Source organism: Crinia signifera, unplaced genomic scaffold (assembly GCF_055691185.1).
Source record: "Crinia signifera unplaced genomic scaffold, ASM5569118v1 HAP2_SCAFFOLD_578, whole genome shotgun sequence".
Taxonomy (NCBI): Eukaryota; Metazoa; Chordata; class Amphibia; order Anura; family Myobatrachidae; genus Crinia; species Crinia signifera.
This window is the reverse complement of record NW_028142471.1, coordinates 7501-22640: the sequence shown is the minus strand read 5'-3', so window position 1 is coordinate 22640 and position 15140 is coordinate 7501. Positions and strand designations below refer to the sequence as shown.

At 47.8% G+C, this 15140-nt stretch overlaps 1 long non-coding RNA gene across 1 annotated transcript in view; it reads right to left on the bottom strand.

Moving 5' to 3' along the window:
• Window positions 1-6359: 6359 nt before the first annotated feature.
• The window catches only part of LOC146055758 (uncharacterized), a 15113-nt gene continuing 6332 nt past the window's right edge, over window positions 6360-15140 (bottom strand). Inside the window, exon 4 of the long non-coding RNA XR_014468909.1 lies at window positions 6360-6442. This is a non-coding gene — a long non-coding RNA (uncharacterized LOC146055758). The remainder of the gene's footprint in view (window positions 6443-15140) is intronic.

The following is a 15140-nucleotide window of genomic DNA, read 5'->3' as shown; positions in this document are numbered from 1 at the left end:
AGTCTGCATACTTTTATTCAGGCAATGTATGGTTCTATCTATATGGTGCTTTGAAATAAAAATCATTCTTTAAAAAAAAAAAAACCTTTCAAAAATTCTATAGACTTAATGTTCTATAGAAATATCTCACAAGAAGCATTTAGGCATAGACACGCCCATAGGTTTATTTATTTATTAACAGTTTCTTATATAGCACACACATATTTCACAGCGCTTTACAGAGAATACTTGAACATTCACATCAGTCCCTGCCCCAGTGGAGCTTACAATCTAATCCCTACCACACACACACACATTCCAGGGTTAATTTTGTTGGAAGCCAATTAACCTACCAGTATATTTTTGGATTGTGGGAGGAAACTGGAGTACCAGGAGGAAACCCACGCAAGCATGGGGAGAATATACAAACTCCACACAGTTAGAGCCATGGTGGGAATCGAACCCATTACCTCAGTGCTGTGAGGCAGTAATGCTAACCATTACACCATCCGTACTGCTCCATGTGGAGTTAGACACGCCCTTTGGGCACTGTGTGACACGCCCCTTACAAAGGCGCTTGGCGCATCCTACTGTAATTTTCCTGACTGTAGTTTTCAATTGGAGGGAAGTATGTTGTAACCACAAAGAAAAGTGATCTACATCAGATTCATAGACTTGTTAATAGTACCCCTTTTATACCAAAAACGCCAGGTCGCATCCGGGTTTTTGATCCCTGCTTCAAGCCGGGTGTGACCCTGCGTTTGCACCCTTTTACACCACTGTCGCATCCCCCCTGCCGCTTGGAGATTATGTCATCTCCGATCGCCGCCGCCAGGACCCGGAATGCTGCGCTGGGGGCAAGCCCAGCACTAAGGTAATCTGCTGGGCTGCCCCCAGCCCCCGTCCACCCCTTGTCCGGGAGGTGAATGGATGCCGCTCACAGGCATCCATTCACCTCCTCTGCTACTGCTGTCTGCAGGGTATAGCAGACAGCAGTGCAGGCTGCCTGTGACCCCCCCCCCCCCCAACCTGCGGACACTGCACCGCGCCCCCCCCCCCGGGTGGCCCTTTGGGACCGCACCCGACTCGGCTGAAATGATGCGGAGGGGTTACAATGCCTTTTGTTATATTTATTGTGGCACAAACACTCTGGGAAACTGTATATAGGAAAGTAGTGTATGGCGGCGGATGCTGGGAGTAGTAGTATAAGAACTGATAGTGTTAGCAATATGGTCGTATCGTTCATTAGACCCCACCTACTGTATGTGACTGCCAAAACTGGCTTACGCTCTAGAGCAGGCATGTACAACCTGCGGCCTTCTAGCTCCTGTGAAACTACACATCCCAGCATGCCTTGCCATAGTTTTAGCACTCGCTAATAGCAAAAATATTGCAAGGCATGATGGGACTTGTAGTTTCGCAACAGCCGGAGGGCCGCAGGTTGGACATGACTGCCCTAGAACAGTGGTTCCCAACCCTGGTCCTCAAGTACCCCCAACAGTGCACATTTTCCAGGTCTCCACACAGAATCACAAGTGATATAATTAGCTCCACCTGTGGATCTTTTAAAATGTGTCTGAATAATGAGTGCACCTGCTGGGTGACCTGGAAAACGTGCACTGTTGGGGGTACTTGAGGACCACGGTTGGGAACCACTGCCCTAGAATGTCATGTGCATGATCTAGGGATCCATCGTCTTGGACAGAGATAAAAGAAGAAGATTAAGAAGCATTTAGAGCAGTTTCTGTTGTTTTACAGCTGCGCTAGCATAATGCCGGGAGATGATTGCTTGGTTCTTTGTCAATATCCTCTCTGGGAGAAGCAACCGCAGGCCGCTTTCAGGGGGTGTGGTGGAACAGACTCAACATTAGACCCCGCCCCCAGCCAACTTATACTGTAATTTGGCTTCTAATTGTGGTTTTACCTAACATTTACTGACTACCGGTACTCTGACAAGGGAGCGAGCGCAAAGAAGCCCCGTGCAGGTTCGGTGGCTCATCGGGCATTTAGCAGTCGGGATTCCAATGTCGGTATAGTGACTGTCGGGGGGCATCCGGTTCTTGTTATCATCTTTGTGCTTAATTCAATCTTATCCTCATGTATGTAACCCGAGAATGGGAGGTTTATCAGCTGCATCATTATTTCTCTTTCCTCCACTAGGTGACACTGGAGAGTTACAGTGGGGAATAGAAGGGCGACCACAGGGAGCTTGGGCACTTTAGAATAAATTAACAGTGACTAACTCCTCCCCTTCTACTTCCTCTCCTAGGCAGTCTTAGCATGTGCCCTGCGGGAGCTGGGCGCATTGTTAGCTCACTCTTGGGCTTTTCTAATTTTTTCTTTATTTTTCCGGATTTTTAAGATCTACACAGGCAGATAGTCCCTGTCCCTATCTGCCTGCGACGAGGGCGCTGCTTGCAGCTTGCCTCCAGAACCTGGCTGACAGAACCACCGTTCCGGGGTCCCCGGCGCCGCTGCATGCAGCGCGCCTCGCGGACCGCAAGCCTCGGCGCGTACAGCAGCTACAGGGGTAAGTATGCCCCCGGGTCCCTGTTAGCAGGGAACCAGGTGGGATTGCTCTAAAAGCGCGTCTCAGTACTTTGAGAGTACAGCGCGGCTCAGTTCTGTGAGAGTACAGCGCGGTCAGACAGGCAGGTAGTACCCTGCCCTACCTGCCTGCAAGGGGACCACAGTAACAGAGAATCCGGTCGCCGCTGCATGCAGCGTGCCTCGCGGACTTCCTTCAGCCACAAGCATGGCAGGGATACGTATACCCTGGCTCCCCACTAGCGGGGTAGCCAGGTAGATGCATTGGCGGTTTATCCAGCTGCAACTATAGCATAATAATAGAGTACAGTATTTTATTTTCTTTGTATACTCTATTATTATGCTATAGTTGCAGCTGGATACCAGCATTAAGATCTCCAAGGGATCCATTTGCACACTTTTGTACAGTTTGTCAGTAAGACCGCTATCCGGAGTGAAAACTTACATTCACTATCCATTTACCTAAGGGTATGTACATTCTCAGTATTGAAAAAGTAACTACTTAATTGTGTATATACTAAATTAGTAATATGGCCTTTCTCCACCACCTAGAAAGTTACCCCTGAGGAAGTCATTTTTTTTGACGAAACGCCTTGGGAGTTTTTTCCTGATTATATCGATTCGACCAACTGACTGCATACAAGCAAAAATGTTTTTACTTTGTTTTTAAATTAATTGTATTAAATACTGTTGTACAGTGACCAATCGATATATTTTCTTGATCCTTCTGGTGGTGGATCTCCATAAAATAGTGGCGCGTCTTCTATCTTTTTTCTTCTATTCCCCACTTCCCCTGCTAACAGGGGGGACTGACAGAGTGCTGCCCAATCTACTTTATCTAGCGCATTGAAAGGGTACCCCACTCTTTGTTCTATATATATATATATATATATATATATATATATATATATATATATCCGGAAGGGCCGTCACTCTGGACTGAAGTGAGCTGAGATGTGTAGCTTGCCCCGGTGCCAGCTTTCAGAGGGCAGCCACAATGAACTGCCCACAGAATACTATGACGAAATGAATGGGCACTCGAGGACTCACAAATGCTGGTGAAATCAAAAGGCCGTGTTTATTCGGGGGCCGGACCCCCGTCGTCAGGACAAAATGCAGACAGGGTGAAGTACAGAATAAAGTGCAAGTGCATGGGTATTTATAAGACATGTTAACAAATAGGCGCTAACTTACCCCCTCCCTGTAGCCGTCCCCCACGAGCATCCACAGGCCGGTTTCCGGAGTACTGCGCACAGCAGTGACGTCACCACGTTCGGCGGCGGCCAGCTGACCGCGCGTCATCACGGTCGTCATCCCGCGGTGACGTGAGTGGGCTGGGAAAGAGATTGCAGCTCACATTAGCATGAATACAAGTATCGTGCTACAGAAGTCATAAAGCAACAAAGGCATCCATACATACACAAAACTTCAGAGGATGCAAGTGAATAAAAAATGCAAAAAAACAAGTGGACATGACCATATTATGACTACATAGTGACATCTAGTGGCTAAAAATGAGAAGACATATATAATAAAAAACGAACATTTAAAAAGGGTATACGTATAAAAAGATAACTGCGTGCGGCCCCGAATTGGAGCCGTACTGGGCAAAAGTCAAAGTGCATATGCTGGGTGAGGTGCAAACCCTATGGCGTGAGTGGTTTAAATGCAGGGAGAAATACTGAGTCCCTGCTGGGTATCTATAATAAGCAAAAACAGCCCTGTGTGGGGTGATGCAGCCAGCATCACTGTATGCGCATAGCACCAGAAGCCAGAAATTGCAACAACAGAATGCCAGCATCTTGTATATTATATGTTATCCTGGTGTGTCACCTGGACACCGATAAGGCTGGGGGACTGGTGTCACACAGTGGGATGACAAGTACCTTTAACAAGGGGGAGAGAAAAGGAAGAAGGAAGACATGATTGTGTGTTAGTGGACCAAAATGGTTACAAAAAATTATGTAGGCCAAGTGTGTCATTAAGGCCTTTAGGGTGTAGTGTGTCCATTTTGTAAATCCACTTGGACTCAAGCTGCAGAAGCTGTTTGGAACGGTTGCCACCCCGTATGTGTGCCGGCACGTGGTCTATGATCTTATATTTGATCATTGCCATGTTATGTTTGGCCTTGGCGAAATGCCTGGTCACTGGTTGCTCCCCTGAGCCAGAATGAAGGGCTGCCCGTATGGCACAATCGGTCTTGCCGATGTAATGTATTCCACATGGACAATAAATGATGTAGATAACAAATTTAGTCGTGCACGTGAGGGGCCATCTGATTTAAAAAAAATTTACCCGTATAGAGATGTGCAACTTCGGTGCAAGCTGTCACGAAGCTGCATGTTGTGCAGCCTAGGCACCGGTAACAGCCCATTCTGGTGGGTCTGATTTGTCTAGAAGGGGTGTCAAAATTTGTAATCTCGGTCTTGACCAATAGGTCCTTCAAGTTTGGGCCACGCTTGTAGCTCGGCATCAGCTTGGTGTCTTTGAACACCGGTAGCTCGGGATCCGAACGCACAATTTCCCACCAGTTTTTTACTCTGCTGGTGGTTTCTCGGCTGGCAGAGCTAAAGTCATTAACCCATGGAATACATGGCTTTATGACTGTAGGTGTTGCACCTGTGATAAGAGTGATGCGCTCACACGCCAGAGCCCTGGCCTTGGCTTTAAGTAGGCCCTGTCTGGGGTAGCCTCTGTCCTCGAACTTCTGCTGCATGATGTCCAGTTGGTGATGGGTTTCAGAGTCGGTATCAGTGATCCTGCATACTCTCAAAAACTGAGTATGGGAGACTCTCCACCGTGTTGCGTGGGTGCGAGCTGTTGTGTCTAAGTATAGTATTGCGATCTGTCGGTTTGACATACAAAGAAGTGTGTGTAAATCCCAAAAATACAAATGTGTAAAAAATAGGCGTATTTCTGCCTACGAATCCATTTTGGTACATTTCCCCCGATGTATACATAGTATATATATACACGCTATACTGCTGTTCTGTTCTCAAAGACAACATGAAGCATATATATCACTTGTGGAGCCGATATTTATGGTACAACACGCCCCTGTAATTCTCACATTCATAGAGATCCCACAGCACATCTCCCCCATGTGTTAGAGCCTGACATCTCCGATTTACAAACATGATCATTAGCGATCAGTTTGACCGTGTTATTATTGTATACAGAGATCCATATGTAACACACCCGTCCGGATCCCTGTGTTAACACCATACAATTGTCACGCTAGATGCGGTGACATCTTCTTCACATCACTTCTTAAACATTGCTCGGGCAGTAGTCCCGTTGCATCTGAAATTTACACTTCAAACGTGCACCATTTTTTAACATTGTTTTACTGTTTTAATGTAGGTTATTTATGTGCCATTTATGTGTTGTTATAGGCAGAAGCCAAACCCGGATCCTGGAGCGGAGGTTGTCATACAGAAGTGGGCGATACGGTGGGGTCACCATAGCAACCCATCTACAACAGAGGGGAGCGTGATGATGCAGTGAGGCTCCGCCCACTGACATCCGCCCGCACCGGAAGCCGCACTGGACGCAACCGGGACGCTCCACGTACGGGAATGGTGAGTATGCACATGCTGTATGTATTTAAATGTTTGCTGTGTCACCCGCACGCGTTGTACACCTTGACAGTCCCCGAAACGTCGGTCACCTCCAATAAACACATTGTTAAGCCCACGGAGTGCCGCTGCCTGCTTGGTTAATTCCTTAGATAGATAGATACCAGAAAGAACCCCCACTGGGGGAATAAACAGCACTCACCAGTCTGTAGTTCAATGGAGGTACAACCAGGAGGTAATCCAAAGTTTATTTTCTGCAAGAGAGATCTTCTGACGTTTCGGTCCCCGCTGGTACCTTTATCAAGGCAGCCACTGTGTCAAATAGTCGCAACTTAAATCTGTGTGGGAAGGGGGATATATAGCCTTTGAGTATAAAGAAATATAAAAATATATGATACAGCCAGTACAGGATATGGCGGGTGAGCCAGTGACAGGGACTATAGAGAGGTAGGGCAGGGGGATCAGAGGCGGTCCTGCAGCGATGCATAACCCACAACAGAGAGAGCCGGCACGGGGAAGGGTGATCCCTGGAGAGGACAAGGGCCTGTGCAGTGCTGTGAGCTGCTGACCTGTAAGGAGCGGAGGCTGCGCAGCTGTGAGACCAGGAATGGCGCCAGGAGAGCCAGGCTCCTCCAAGTCCCCTACTGCTGCCACCTGCCAGAGGGAAGGGAACCGCGCTGCCCCCACTAGCTGCCAACCACAGGAGGAGCCCCAAACCCGGAGAGAACAGAATGATGTGTGCTGCCGAGGTGTCCTACATAGTGCCTGCCTGTGGAGGAGCCGAGAGGGTGAAGACTAAAACCTCAAGGAAGAAGGTGCTGAGGGGGTAAATTACCTGGGAGCACACCCAGCCGGAGGATTCTCCTGAAGTTGCTCCGAAGAAGATAGAGGATGCAGCAAGTGGAGACCAAGGTGCGCAGGCACCGCGGAGGACACCCGCTCTCGAGGAACCAGGACTGGAGGACATGCAAAGGACCCCTAGCTGGAGACCTGTAGAAGCCCCCTCAGTGGTGCGGAGCTGCCCCTAGAGATGCCTGCCCGAAAGTAAGTTAAGAACACGATGTAACATCAAGGACAGGAGCTGCTCAGAGGACAGGTGACAGCCCAGCGGAGGAGAGGATAGAGGAGGATCCCCAGCCTGATAGGAGCCGGGGGTGGAAGCAGAGGCCGACCCAGAACAGCACAACAGGCGGAGCAGAGGACGACCCAGCACCTCCTGCTGCAGGAGCCGAGGACACGGGACACAAGGCAGACGTCAGGCTCATGGCAGATGCTGTGCGGCTGTGGTACAGGTATATGTGCGCTGTTGTGTGTTTATGCTGGGCGTTATGGGTAATAGAGGAGGTTTCTTTTTTAGGATGTCGGTATGTGGTAGACTCGCTAGTTATAGGATGTGTAGTATGCTAGGGTTTGTGGTTATAGTGGATGTATTTGTGTATGCAGGGCACCATTTGCGGATGTACTAAAAGGATGATCACAAAAAGGGATGATCGGGATGATTGCCTGCAGTTCCTATTCGCACCACTAGATGTCACATTTTTTTTTACTTCAACTGAGAATTTGTATGTTGGACACTGGTTGTGTATCCTGGACAGTCGGTAGAATAGGTAATCAGCGCTCAGTATCATTCTGTGGAGTTTTCGTAGCTTCTTAAAAGAAGCTGTAAGCGCTGCACAGGGAGGCCAGGCAGCGTCTCCCCTGTGCACAGTGAGCTGACAGGACGCGCTTCTGTCAGCTCCTGCTGTGCTAGCAGTGTGAGGATTCACTAATGAGAATCCTCACACTGTGCCTACCTAGCTAGTGTAAAAGTTAATAAAATAATAAAAACCCTAACTAACTCTACTCCTTCGGCTGCTCCGGCAGCCCTTTAGAATAGCACCCACTCCAGTGGGCACCTAACACGAACTGAGGAGTCTGGGATGCAGTAGGGGAGGAGCCTACCCTCCAAAAGCTTTAGGATAGGTGCCTGGCTCCTGCGGACCCTCCTACATCCCAATGTGAAGCTGTGTCACCAGGACCATTGAAAGAGAAAAGTATGTGCTGCACATACTTTTTGTACTTGCTTTTCATCGCATTGTATGCACAACGCATGTACAAGGATGAATGCGATGCGTGCTATTTAAGCTCAAAATGCACGCCCGCATCGAGACGTGTATGGGCACCTTAAGTCAGAGAGAACCTGAGAATTCTGACTGGGAAGTGCAATTAACAGGTCAGATGTGGACTGCTGCTTTGAAGTTGGATATCTCCATTTCCCCAGGGCCGATTTTAAAAATTCTGGTATCCCTGGAAAAAGGGGATCCTCAGCTATCAGAGTATGGCCCTTATACACCTGGGGCCCCAGAGCAAGTGCCCATTAAGCCCATACGAAAAGACCGCCCTGGTCCCGGTTCGCTGACGTCATCCGGGGGCGATTATGCTGTGTACACACGGGGGCGATAGGGGCTGAAATAGCTGGGAATATGGTTGCTGAGCGACCATATTGCCAGTGATTGGAGTGTGCACCAGCGATAAATCGCCGGGTGCGCGCTCCCGTTTTCACAAAACGGGACACTGGGCAATATGATTGCTGATATGATTGCTAGCAATATATTGCCAGCGATCATATTGCCCCGTGTGTACGCACCTTTATTCCTAACAATTTTGCTGCACCCGTCATCTTGAAACGTGCACATGTCCCTTTGTTGATGAATTTACAAGACTGCCTAATTAGAGCAATAATTGATATTTGCGTGGAGATTAATAACAGTATTACAGACACACATGCTATGACCGATAACACACACGTAACAGACTTATTTTAATTTTTTTTCTAATGCACTTTATTTCACATTTATCACTTTTCACTTATGTTTTTAATATTTCGCTGTCCTTAATAAATGATTCAATAAACATCATGTTTTAGCCAATTCTCTGTTTCTTGGGTCACTTTATTAATGTACCTATAACATTAATCAGAACATTAATATATGCTAACCTAGACTGCCCCTTGTAGGAATACTTTATCTTTCTTTGCTTCCAAGTCTAATACATATTCCTGGGTGCGCCTCCCCCATTACCAATTGATACTTAATATAGTAATGCAGGGGTGAGATAGCTATACCAATTACAGGCCGTTCGGATTGATAGCCTCTATCTATTAACCTGTATCAGCGATATCAGATGGTCGACAGTCATCAGGTCGACATACTGCAAAGTCGACATGGGTCTAGGTCGACAGGTCATTAGGTCAACATGGTCTAGGTCGACTGGGTTTTTCACTGGATTTTTGGGGTTTTTTTTGAGCCGACATGTGCCGACAGGCGGAATTTCATGCCCTACCATCCACTAGGGCAGGCGTTCCCAACCACGGTCCTCAAGGCACACCAACAGTGCAGGTTTTAGTGATATCCAGGCTTCAGCACAGATGGATTAATCCAAATCACAGGTACTAATTAAGACACCTGTGCTCAAGCCTGGATATCATTAAAACCTGTACTGTTGGTGTGCCTTGAGGACCGTGGTTGGGAACGCCTGCACTAGGGTGTGGTGGGAGAATAACATAGAGTGCCAAGCACAGCCAGACATGCGAGGGGATGCGGTGCACTTAATCCTGTGTCCATGTTGACTGTGTCGGCATTCGGGTAAAAAAAAAAGTACAAAACCCTATGTTGAGCTAGACCATTTTGACCTAATGCTTTTTTGGACCAAATGACCTGTTGACCTTGACCCATGTCGACCTTGCAGTATGTTGACCTAATGACTGTCGACAATCTTTAGGTCGACCATATGATCCTTACCTGTTTCAGCAAGGGGTGTGAGGCCAATTTCTCTCTTTCTCTCCAGGGAATGGAGAAATATCTGTGTTTAGAGCCAGACTAGAATCACGTCTGCCCGCAGACAATAGATCGGGTATCATTTTTTTATTTTTTTTTATGTATGTTTGACAAAGGCCATACACTTCACTGGAGGCGAAGATCCGCAGACGAAGGCCAGAGCATACAGCTAATTGCTGCCGATCCTACTATTAAAAAATAAAAAGGAATGTATTGTATACACAGAACATCGAACATGCCTTCCAACTTTTACCAATAGATCAGTGGGACCTGCATGCAGCTGGCCCTGGAAAGGGGCGGGGCTATGTGCAACGGGGGCGGGACCGGGCATCGAGGCCCCGGGTTTTCCATCCTCTTTGCCAGCGTACCCAGCCCCGTCTCTCCTTGCTGCGCACGGCACCTATCCAGCAATCACCGGCTGCTCCACAAAGCAGAGCAGCCATGATCACCTCCCCTCAAGGGACATCAGGGCAGGCTCCAAATAGCGGGACCATACCACTGTAATCAGGACAGTTGGGAGGAATGCTATAAATACATTATCATGTAGCGCCTATTATTCCTGTTGTCCGACTCTACCTGTATGACTACATGTGAAGGAAAACACAGAGGCTGCTTCTTTTGCCCAACGTTTGGGAATTTATGATATTTTAGTTTTCGGAACTTGTCTCCTGTCCTACATAACAGTTTATAGACGCTGTGACCAGGGGTGAGGGTCATTAAGTCGACAGTAATTAGATCTTTTGGTCGGCAGTGAAAAGGTCTACATATGAAAAAGATCGACCTGGTTTAAATTGACGCTGAAAACGGTCAACACAATCCAAAAGGCTGCATGAAAAAGGTCAACACAGGAATAGGTCGACATGAGTTATTAAAGAAAATTGTGTATGTGGAAATCTGCTGACACGGGCACTGTATAAGTGTACAGCGACACGGACACACAGCTCCAATTTCTATTCACTTTTTTCTTAATACACTTTTTTAATTTTAACCTATTTTGCTGTTTTGTGCCAATGAATAAACTGTATATTTAGAACAATTGGTCTGTACACAGACTCTGTCCTGCCCCCACTTAAAGTTATTCCTCCTGGTTATATATGGTGGCTAATTATTAATATTATGTAGTTTGAGCAGAAAATATTGTGGTATCAGTGGATGAGTCAAAAACTCAGGCTGCTCCCGGATCCGAAGGCGCTACACCCCACGCCCCTGAAACAGCAGACACTGGAGGAGGATTCGAACCCGTGGTGGCTCAGCCTGAGTGGCTGTCCCAGACGCTGAACTAACGGTACACGCCACTGTACCAGCCACTCATACACGGACTGTTCGTGTATCTCGTAGCTACAATGCAGTGACGTCATTCACGCTGTGCCGCACCATCGCCACCTATTGGCAGCTGCTGGAACTACACCTGGCACATAATGCATCGTCATCACTGCTGCTCCCCCTACATGAGCACTCTGCCGGCTGTTCTGATGGAGGCAGTCACTGACTGGGACGCCATGCCCCTGCGTAGAAGAAGCGGCTGGTAAGTGCACATGTGCAGAACACTCCCTGAGCATTGAGCAACCTGTGGGTGAGGACTGGAGCTCAGTCTGTATGTTGGTCATGTATGTGACTCCCACAGGGCTGCTGCATGGTGCTCCTGGGGATATCTATGTGTATGGGCATACCAGTGTATCCTCAGCAGCGCTACTCTATGGCTCAGGTTGTAATATCTCAGCCCCAGTGCTGTCTGCATTATTATACACTGTAAATTATCTATCTGCTTTCCCAAAGTGTGACACAGGTGTATATAGACCAGATTATAATCTATGGGAAGCCTCTGTGTGTATACCATATGTTCTCTCTCTGCTGCAGTAGCTATGCGCGCTTTGCTATGTTCTATGATAATAAACACATGTGAGTGTAATGGTAAATATGTGCCCGGCCTGCCAATGTGGTGAGATACAGGTGAGCCAAACCGTACAGGCTAGCAAACTGCACATAGCCATTAGTGCAGATGTAGGATAACTGGGCATACTGTATATAGGCTGGGATCACTGCTGCGTTCAGGTGACACCAAGTACATGTCACCCGCCGGGATTGCTTGCTGGATGGTTATACAGGGATTATTGTCACATTAGTTATACTGTAGTCTAAAGTGTATACTGTATTATCTACCATCCTAATGGGGCATACACACAGGGGGCGGGATGTACTAAAGGGAAAATGTGATAAAACGGGGGTTTTACCGCATTTTCCTATGTACCATTACCCGTCCGCCCCATCTCCGCCTGGCAGGGTATCTCCACCTCTGGGTGGCGATACCCTATAGATGCCTATGGGCTTCTATCGCCGCCCGCCGTCCTTGCGACCCATCCTCCATCGATCTACTCCTCCCCCAGCAGGTGTCACAGCCGGGAGGACATCCGGCTGTAGGGAGGAGGAGGAGAGGCAGGGGGACACTGACAGCCGCCAGGATGTGACGGAGACCCCCGCACACCACATTACAGGTATCGCGGGGGTCTCCGTCACCGCAACCCGATGCTAGCCGCATATGTTAGTACATATGCGGTAGCATCGCGGCGGCTGGCGATTTACATTAATACATCCCGCCCAGGGGGATATGAGGCTTATTTCTAAGTGATCTGACTAGATCGCTTAGAAATGGAAAAAGGATCACTCCACGTGTATACCCTCTGGTGATGACGATTGCGCGGTCCCGCGCGTCGCTGTTGCTTGACTAGATTTACACTGCATCCAGTTATAAATCTAGTCATCGCCAATGTTCTCACACCAGAGAACACTGGCCGTGACAGATTGTTCAGCACACAATGCTGAGCCATCTGTGCTTAACTGCAAACTTAGCACAGAGGCTCACTTGCACTGTGTGTGCACAGCTTTAGGGATGGACGTCTTTGCAATTGATGACAATACTGCCCATTGATTGTGGCACACTATGCAATGGATGACCATCAATGTTTTTACCTATTGATGGTGATCCATTTTCTTTGACTGATTGGATTGTGGGCCAATCAAAACATGTAGGCGGTGCTTCATGAGTGTTGGGGCAGAGCTATGCTGGTGGTAAGGGTTGCTGGTCTTACTGTACTGCATATTAAAATAATAATAATAAAAAATATATATATAATTTATGTAAGGTGCTAAACAACATATAATGGTGATTCAATTGTTTTGTGCACCCGTAGCTCTTGCCTAATGTAGTGGGAGCTAATGAATTGTTCGCAGCACTTGCCCTGGTCTTGTTGGCTGCATTTTTGCGCCCTAAATAAACTAGATGCAGCTTATTGCCCTACTGTGCGCAAAGGGTGCGAGGAGAAATCCAGGTGACGTGCAGCCTGGGAGTCGGGTCACCAAACAATTGACTTTGATTTTAAAGCTCGTTTGTCACTGAGCGCCCTTTAGCTGTTTTGAAACTACACATCCCAGCATGCCTTGCCATAGTTTTAGTATTCCCTAATAGCAGAACTGTGGCAAGGCATGATGGGACTTGCAGTTTCACAACAGCTGGCGGGCCATAGTTTGGACATGATTGGTGTATTGGGTTCGTTAGCTGTTCACTAGCCTTTTGCACAAACCACTTTGGCACATATGGAGATGTAATCTCTTTATTAGTCTTTTTATAGTCTTGCACTCTACTATTACATATAATGCATGCCTTGACACCGATTCACCGTTCGTGACACCCAAAATGTCGTTAAAATATTTGTTCCAACCAGATTGTTGCTCGGAAAATGTCAAACTTTTTTTATTTCTTTACATTTTTGAAATACACAAAAAAGGGATTTTTGTAAGAACTTACCGTTCGAATCCCTTTCTCTGATATGGTCCTGGTGACACAGCTCAACACTGGGATGTAGGAGGGTCCGAAGGAGCCAGGCACCTATCCTAAATCTTTTAGAGGGTAGGCTCCTCCCCTACTGCATCCCGGACTCTTCAGTTCAATCTTTCAAAGCCACTGGAATACATTAACTCAGTACAAACGCCTGCACATATTATATGCACATTTTTTAACAATAATTGTTACTTTAACCAATTAAACATGAACATCATGAACACTGCATACTTACTGAGCGTAAGGGAGGGATCGCTGTGTCACCAGGACCATATCAGAGAAAGGGATTCGAACGGTAAGTTCTTACAAAAATCCCTTTTTCTCTTTCAATGGTCCTGGTGACACAGCTCAACACTGGGACGTTCCAGAGCCGGTCCTTTGTGTGGGTACGCTCAGGTCTGCAGCTCTCATCACTGCTCGCCCGAATGATGCGTCCTCCGACGCGAACTCATGGAACCTATAGAATTTGGCAAAGGTATGAACAGATGACCAAGTGGCAGCCCTGCAAACCTGCTCAGCTGTTGCCCCATGTCGAACCGCCCAAGAGGTGGCAACTGACCTGGTGGTATGCGCATTTATCCTTGCCGGAACAGGCCTTCCAACTTTAGTGTATGCAAAGCTATCACAGAGCGCAACCACCTAGCAATGGTCTGCTTAGATGCCGCCAACCAATCTTGTGTATGTCATACAACACTAACAAGGTGTCAGTCTTTCTGACACTCTTAACTCTGTCACATAAATGCGTAATGCACGCACAACATCCAAATTCCTCAATTTGTCCCTTTTTCTAGAACCCTCTGGGGGTTGAAACACAGGTAGAACTGCCCTATCCTCATGAAATATCAAGAAAGGAGACTTGCATGACAATGCTCCTAACTCTGACACCCTCTTCGCTGATGCCACTGCCAACAAGAATACCAGCTTCCATGTGAGAAACTTAAGGTCCGCCGACCTTAATGGTTCAAAAGGTGCCTTCTGAGGCGAGAGAGAGAGAGGGTGAGGCGAGAGAGAGAGAGAGGTGAGGCGAGAGAGAGAGAGAGAGAGGGTGAGGCGAGAGAGAGAGGGTGAGGCGAGAGAGAGAGAGGGTGAGGCGAGAGAGAGAGAGAGAGAGGGTGAGGCGAGAGAGAGAGAGGGGGTGAGGCGAGAGAGAGAGGGTGAGGCGAGAGAGAGAGAGGGGGTGAGGCGAGAGAGAGAGGGAGAGAGAGGGTGGAGAGAGGGTGGTGAGAGAGAGAGAGGGTGGAGAGAGAGAGGAGAGAGAGAGAGGGTGGAGAGAGAGAGAGGGAGAGAGAGAGAGGTGGAGAGAGAGAGAGGTGGAGAGAGAGAGAGGGTGGAGAGAGAGAGAGAGAAAAGGAGAGGGGGTGTGGAGGAGGGGAAGTGAAGGAGAGG